The following is a 7454-nucleotide window of genomic DNA, read 5'->3' on the forward strand; positions in this document are numbered from 1 at the left end:
GAGGACAAGGAAGAAAAGAGGAAGAAGGAAGAAGAAGAAAAGAAGAAGAAGGAAGAGGAAGAAAAGAAGAAGGAAGAGGAAGAAAAGAAGAAAAAGGAAGAGGAAGAGAAGAAGAAGAGGGAAGAAGAAGAAAAGGAAGAGCAGAAGAGGAGAGCAGAGGAGAAGAAAAAGGCAGAAGAAGACAAGGAAGAAGAGAAGAGAAGAGAAGCAGAAAACATGAAAGCTAAAGAAGCCAATGAACATGGAGCGGAAAAAAGCTCTCAGGTGGAGACTCCGAAGGCAATTGGAAGTCAACCCTCACCAGTTGATCTCTCTAGTCCTATTGATCTCCAATCTGCAAGCGAGTCAGAGCTTATGCAGAGCATCAAGGTTGCTCAAGAGTGCCTTCAGATCATTCACAGGAAAAAGGAACAAGATATCATTCAAGTAGCTGTAGACACACTTACCGGTTTAATTCCTGGTACTAATCTTCTTGACACTGATTCATCACTAGCACAACTCAAACTTCTATGTATTGTAGTGGATGATCAGGTGTAGAGCCTAGAAGAAGCAACTGAGGCCAATGTAAAGAAAGAGCACCAAAAGGCTCTTAATGTTGCTCTGGTGAAGAAACTGAATGAGCTTAGGACTGAACTATCAAAGGATCAAAAGGACATAAGGAGTGCTTTGGATGAGGGAAACTTGCTACTCAGCAAAATCTGTCAACCTCATCTGTTTTGTGATGATGTGCTAGCTAAGAAGAAATAGCTTCAAATGGACTTACAGTCCTACTTAAGCACATTCAAGACTCCTTACGACTCCTTTGCAGCATATGGGAGAACCGTTCACCAGTTTTAGATCCAGTCAGCCAAGATAGAGCAAGAGATCAGCACAAGATCTAGGGATTTGTAGGAACTTCAACTGGTATTACTTCCACAACTGTAAATTCTTCAGAAATGCTATCTGAACCTAGAAGCACTAACAATCACCCAAGAACTGAGCACAATAGATGCCATGGAGGAATAGGTATCACAAATGCAGACAGAGAAGGAAGTGGTGACCTCCCTACTTGAGTCCTGGTCTCTCTCCATGAAACAATTTTTGCAGGACTACAAAGTGCTTTTTGACAAGTATTATTCATTATTGTCATAAACTCTTTTATATATATATGGAAACAGGTTTTTGCAGTGGTACTTTCTCATTGTTGGCAAATGGGGAGAAGTATGGTTTTAAAATTTTGATGGTCTTAAATTTTGAAATTTTGATATATCAAGGGGAGAAGTATATCAAAGGGAGAAGTATCTATTTTTGAAATTTTGATATATGCTGTGATATATGCTATATGCTTTGATGATTATGCTCTGAATGCAAAATTGCTATACACTCTGTTGATTAAGGGATAGTGTATATGCTTAGGGGGAGCAATTTTGTTAATGGCAAGTTTTTGTTGTAAAACACTTAGATGTCAAAATTTTATTTTCCTAAGTGTTGCCATCAATGCCAAAGGGGGAGATTGTTGGCATTTTTTATGTTTATGTTGTAATTGTCATTGATGGACATACACTTATATTCAGATCCCCTTTTTATGTATGAGCTCATGCTCAACCGGTATTTGTTCCAACTGGTATGTTGTACTCTAGTCTTTTGACTAGTGGTGATTTTGCAGAATGTGTTTCCCCATCTGAAGCAGCATGTCGACCCCAAGTGGTTTGTAGATCACAAGCGGTACAAGGAAGCAAAGCGGCACAACACATTCTTACCAGTCTTCATTTTTGTCAAACTAGCAACCGACATTTTTGTCAAACTGGCAACCGATATTTTGTATGAACCGATAACACTCTGTGATGAGTTACCAATCCACCCATTGTTTGACAGTGCCGACACATTGACGGTGATTCTTGTGTCATGTTACTGAGTATGTCTAGATTCACTGAACCTAGGAAATTGTAATGTAATCCTATTGGACTGACATGAAATCAGATTCCTTTAAAAGTACATCATGTCTAGGGTTTTCAAGTTGTTGAAGGAGCTATGAATAGGGTTTATGGTGAGTTAGGGTTTAAGGTGGAAGTGAAGAGCGATCTTATCTAAGAAGATCAAGTTGTAACTGAGTGAGATAGAGGAGATTGAAGTAATGCTAGAATACATTAGTTGTGAGCAATACTGGATCTAACCAAGTAGTTTGTGCTAGTAGATAGATCAAACACTTGTTGATTACTCACATCTTTGACAGGTTTGTAGCCCTTAACTAGGTAGGCCTCAAAGCCTTTGTAAAATCCTCTAACAAGGTGGTTCACACATGTGAATCTAAAATCCTCTAACAAGGTAGTCTTTAATTGGACTTATCTCCTAATAGAGATTGAGATTCCTAACAGGATCTATTCTAGTGAAGAACATTGTAAGACCTTAACCAGTCTGGTTTCTATTTTGTGGATAGTGACTTGTGAGTCCCATCTCACCGTGGTTTTTCCCAGTTGGGTTTCCATGTCAAATATCTTGTGTTATAGTTGTATTGCTTTTGTGGGTGAATGTTTTATTTGCATTTTGGTTTATATGTGTGATAACCGGTTTAATTGTCAGACTGCTTTATTGGTTTATCTTTAGACTATGTAAGTGTTTTAGTGCAAAGATTTTTGGCATACTAATTCACCCCCCCCTCTTAGTATTCATCACTCCCCTTATTTGGGTGACCAAAAAGCCAAACCAAACTTATGCTTTCTTTACTTCAATAAATTAAATCCTTTAGTAGGCCTACCCTTCCGATTTTCTCTTAGAGCACCATCTAAATGATCAATGAGAGGGGAACAACCTAAGTGGGAAATGACTTTATCGCCAAGTGTTCCAACCTACTATAATCAAAAGTGGAGGCTAACAAAAGTCCCTTCAATGGTTTTTCTCAACAATTAGCCTTCCCCTAGTATCTTTAAGATATGTAAAGTCTTTGTTTTAAAGGTTGGGAAGCCTCCTGAGGGAGTTTATCACTGAAGACCAAACAAAAGCCTGATTAAGAACCTTAGAACTAGAAACTTTGAGTCAAGTTAGTATCCAAACATCTTAAATATCATAGTGTAAGGGCGGGGAAGAATCCAACCCCAAGATCACTCACCATATTGTTAGGACTCCCAAAGATACTGAGAGGGGGGGTGAATCAGTATCTTATTGGTTTGTGAATTTACTTGAATTAAAACATGTAAAGCATATCAATACTATGTACCAGTAAACCAAAAATAATGCAGTAAACAAGAATAAAAACAACCACATGAAAAGCACACCATAACATAGTAGTTTAACAAGGAAACCCGGTGTGGGAAAAACCTTAGTGGGATTTGTGACCCACAATATTCACTTACTGGCTAATAAGGGAATATTACTGTTTTACAAGAGGGGCCTGCACATGCAGGAAGGCCAAGTACCTAGAGCTCACTACTCAATTACAAAGGAAGTCACACTGACTTACAAAAATGGATTATACAAATCTAATGTCTTGTACTGCTTCAAACTAGCATCTGCTATGCCAGATCCAGTACTGGTTTTAGCTCTGCTTCATACATAAACCCTTAACCTATATTTCGCATATTAGGTCTGCATAATTTTGTCTATCCCATTCTTACTAAATGTTCTACAATGATCTCATACATATATGAGTCATATTATAACTCACCATGTCGGCTTACAATGATTTTACAATTAATTACAAAATATATTATCAACAAAATTCCTATCGGCCAGAGTGTCAGTATCCATCCTTTTACTACCGATGTTCTGAGTGTTGATGTAGAGTTTGTCATTGACGGTGCCAGTATATTTGTCTTGCCAGTATCATATGATTGCAAGGTTGCCATAAATGACAAAACTTTCAATCACCTACAATTTCTCATTGGAGTGTACATTTTCCAACAATCTCCCCCTTTGACATTGATGGCAACACTCATGAGAAAAATCAAAAAGTGTTCAAAAATGATATCCAAAAATAGTCTGCCAAAAATGTCTTACCAAAACTATATACCTTACCAAAACTATATGCTCAAAACTATGTGCTCCCCTTGAGTAGATGAACCATTTTTCTCCTTCCTCTACTCCCCCTTTGACATCAATATCAAAGGTTGTCATTCACTGTCAATGGAGTCCTGCCTAGTTTCTTGTAACTGGTGGGTTACAATCTGAAAAAATGTCTGTCAAAACTAGATTTATTCCATTGCTTAATGCTTTGTAGTCTTTTATAGCTTCTTGAGTCCTCTGCACTGTACCGGTGAGTATGTGCATTTTCTCTTCCGGTGTCTTTAGTCCAGGAACCAGAGCCTCAGATATTTCTTTTTTCAAAGAAATAAGATACTCTAGTCTTGGACCAAGTCTACATTTTAAGTCCTTTGCTTTGTCCTTTATTCTTTGTTTTTCATTTTCCAGTTTCTCTATTTTCTCTTCCTGCTCTGCAATTTTCTTCTCTAATTCCAAAAATGAGTTTGATGTTCCAATAAGATTATCAGCAATATTATTAATCTTATCCTGTGCTTTTTTGATTTCTTTGTCAAGATCCTCTGTTAATACATCCGTTTTGCAAGTGTCCTTGTACAATTTCTTGAAGTCAAAAATGATTTCACTGAGTTCCGGTAAAAGAGTATCCATTTCCCCTTTGTTCTTATTCACAATTTCCATAAAGAATTTTTGTTTCTCTTTTATCATTCTTTCCTTAAATGTATCCTCATTTATTTTATCTCGTGTTATTAGGTTGCTAGTTATATACTTAGACAATGTGTCTAATTGGCTCAAAGAATCTTTATTCTCAACATTGCACTTTGGTGCTATCATTTTCAAAATTGGTAAAGTGTCATCTATAGCCTTATAGGCTTGTGCATTGCACTCTGTTATTTTCTTTATTGAATCTAATAAGACCTCAGTTACACTAGTAGGTCTGAATTCTGTCATGGTTGTACTGGATGTTTGTCCAACAGTTTTTACAATCTGTAATCCGCCAGTTGTAGTTATGGCTTTTCTTTCCTCTTTCTCTGGAGGATCTGTTTGAGTTTTCATTTCTATATACAAAATTTTAGACTTTTCATTTTGGGTCGGTGGCACTATCTCTATCTATAGCTATGCTTCAACCTGTACCTGTGAAGGAGCCTGTTGCTCTACCTATTTCTCTGTGTTGTCCATTGACGGTTTTTCCTCTGTGCTACTAGTTGCCGATGACTGAGTTGGTTTTTCAATTTCAGTAGTTGTCGGTGGCTCAGTGGCTCAGTGGATGCATCAATATGCACATCTGTGGTTTTTTCCTTTCCAGTGTCCGGCGGTTCACTTGATCCTTTAGTTTACTTTAGTTCCCCAATTTCAATGTTTTCTACTGCAATATTTCCTACCGGTGGCTTTGTTGCCACATTTGATTTCTCAGTTGATTCCTTATCCACCACAATATTGACTTCCTGAGTGTCAATGTTCATTGTATATAACACCTTAGAATTAGGATTTGTATCCTCATGTGGTGTGTCCATACTCTCAGTTGCCGGTTGATTGTCAATAGTGTCTACTGGTGGAGTATCTAGAGGCAGTGGAGGTAAGTTGTCTATTATCTTTATACTGGGATTCCACCTACCTTACCTTTTCCTTTGTCGTTGTCCTTTTGATATACCTTGAAGCTTTTAGGTTTTTGATACTCTTCATGTTTCTCTTTTTCTATCGGGAATATGTCCCATGCATCTGTTGTTTCCTCTGTTACCTGATTCACTCTTCTTGCCATCAGTGCTATATGTCAGTGAGCAATTGAGAATACTGACTGGTTAGCCTTAGATATTAATTGAACTATCTCATCAGGTGAGTTAACAGGGTGCACTGCAAGTAGTTTTTCAATCTTTATTTTCTTATCTAGCTCAACAATAGCTACTCTTCTAGATTCTAGTCTATTATATAGATCTGCTAGTATTTCATCAACAACTTCCATCAAAAATTTCTTGAAAATATCTAAGTGTAAAATTACACTATTCTCTACCTTCTCTTTGTCATCAGTGGATAGTGTGTCATATAATTTGTTGGTGTTCTTCAACTTTCCATCCTCTGCAATCTCACTGAGAAGTTTGTCAATGGGAACAATAGTTAGGTGTCTCTTCTTCTTCGGAGTCATCTTCTTTTTCTTTGGAGTTAATTTCTTTGCTGGGGGCCTCACTTCTTGTTGCTTCTATCTTGTCCTCTTTGATGTAGGAGAAGGTGCTGGTGAAGGTTTTCTTTTCCTTTCAACTCTCCTAAATACAATAGTTATGTCACTTTCTGAAGAAGCTCCAACTGGTGAAAGGTGAGTTTCTAGTTGAAGTGCTTCCAACTTACTTTCAGTTATACTAGTTTGTTTTAGCACATCTTCTTTAATAGCTTTTGCCTACCAGGTTCCTTTTCTAACAGTTGCCTCAACCTTCTCAACTATTTTCCTTGATTGAATTTGGCTTTCTATAGTTTCAACACTACCAAATACTTTTTCTTCCAGTTCCTTAGGAGCTTCCAGGAGGACTTTTGCATAAATTTCTATTATGTTGTCATCGGTCTCATACCCCATTTCAGTAACCCAGATGGTTCTCAAAATAACTGCCTCCATCCAAATTTCATCTTTCTTTATCACAAAATAGATTTCCTTTTGGTACTTATCCACAATAACTTGTGATAGCCTTACTCTTGTTTTCATTCGAGACTTTAGTGCTTGAAAGTGCTCATTTATGGTTTTCTTCCTATTCTCTCCCATATTGTTCAGCAATTCTGATAGTTGTTTTCCTACCGGTATATCAAATCCAAAATCTTTGGCACCAATACCGGGTACTTGTTTGGTTATGTATAGCATTAGGAAAACAAGTAGGTTTCCAAATCTGAATGTTCCTTTCTGTTCCCTTTTGATATTTCCTAGATTGTTGATTAGCTCATCTTTAAGCCATTCACATATGTCTATCCTTGCATTATCATTTATCATATCATAGACACTTTTATTACATAGGCTAGAAACTAAGTTTAACCTATTTGCATGTGTAGTCTTGTAACTTAAGATCATACTGATAAATCTGATATTTACATCCTTTACATTGTTTACCCTTAGTGATCTCTTATCAAATGTTACACCGGTTAGGCTTGTTACTAAGTCATTAAGAGTTTCCTTTTCATCATTTGCATTCTACATCTTTTCACAAAGTTCTCTTCTATTATTTCTTACAATGGTAAGATTTTCTTGAAGTGCTTGAATGATATCCTGAGCAACCTTTAGATCATCTTCAAGTTTGATATTCTTCACCTTTTCTGCATCATAGTCTGAAAGAGTTGTTTTCAATTGTTCTCTCAAGTTTTTCATCTCTACCAGTGACAAGATCTTCCTCAAGCTATTAGGATTCTAAAAATAGAGGACCAAGCTCTGATACCAATTGTTAGGATTCCCAAAGATACTGAGAGGGGGGGGTGAATCAGTATCTTACTGGTTTGTGAATTTACTTGAATTAAAACAATTAAAGCATATC

Source organism: Cryptomeria japonica, chromosome 8 (assembly GCF_030272615.1).
Source record: "Cryptomeria japonica chromosome 8, Sugi_1.0, whole genome shotgun sequence".
Lineage (NCBI taxonomy): Eukaryota > Viridiplantae > Streptophyta > Pinopsida > Cupressales > Cupressaceae > Cryptomeria > Cryptomeria japonica.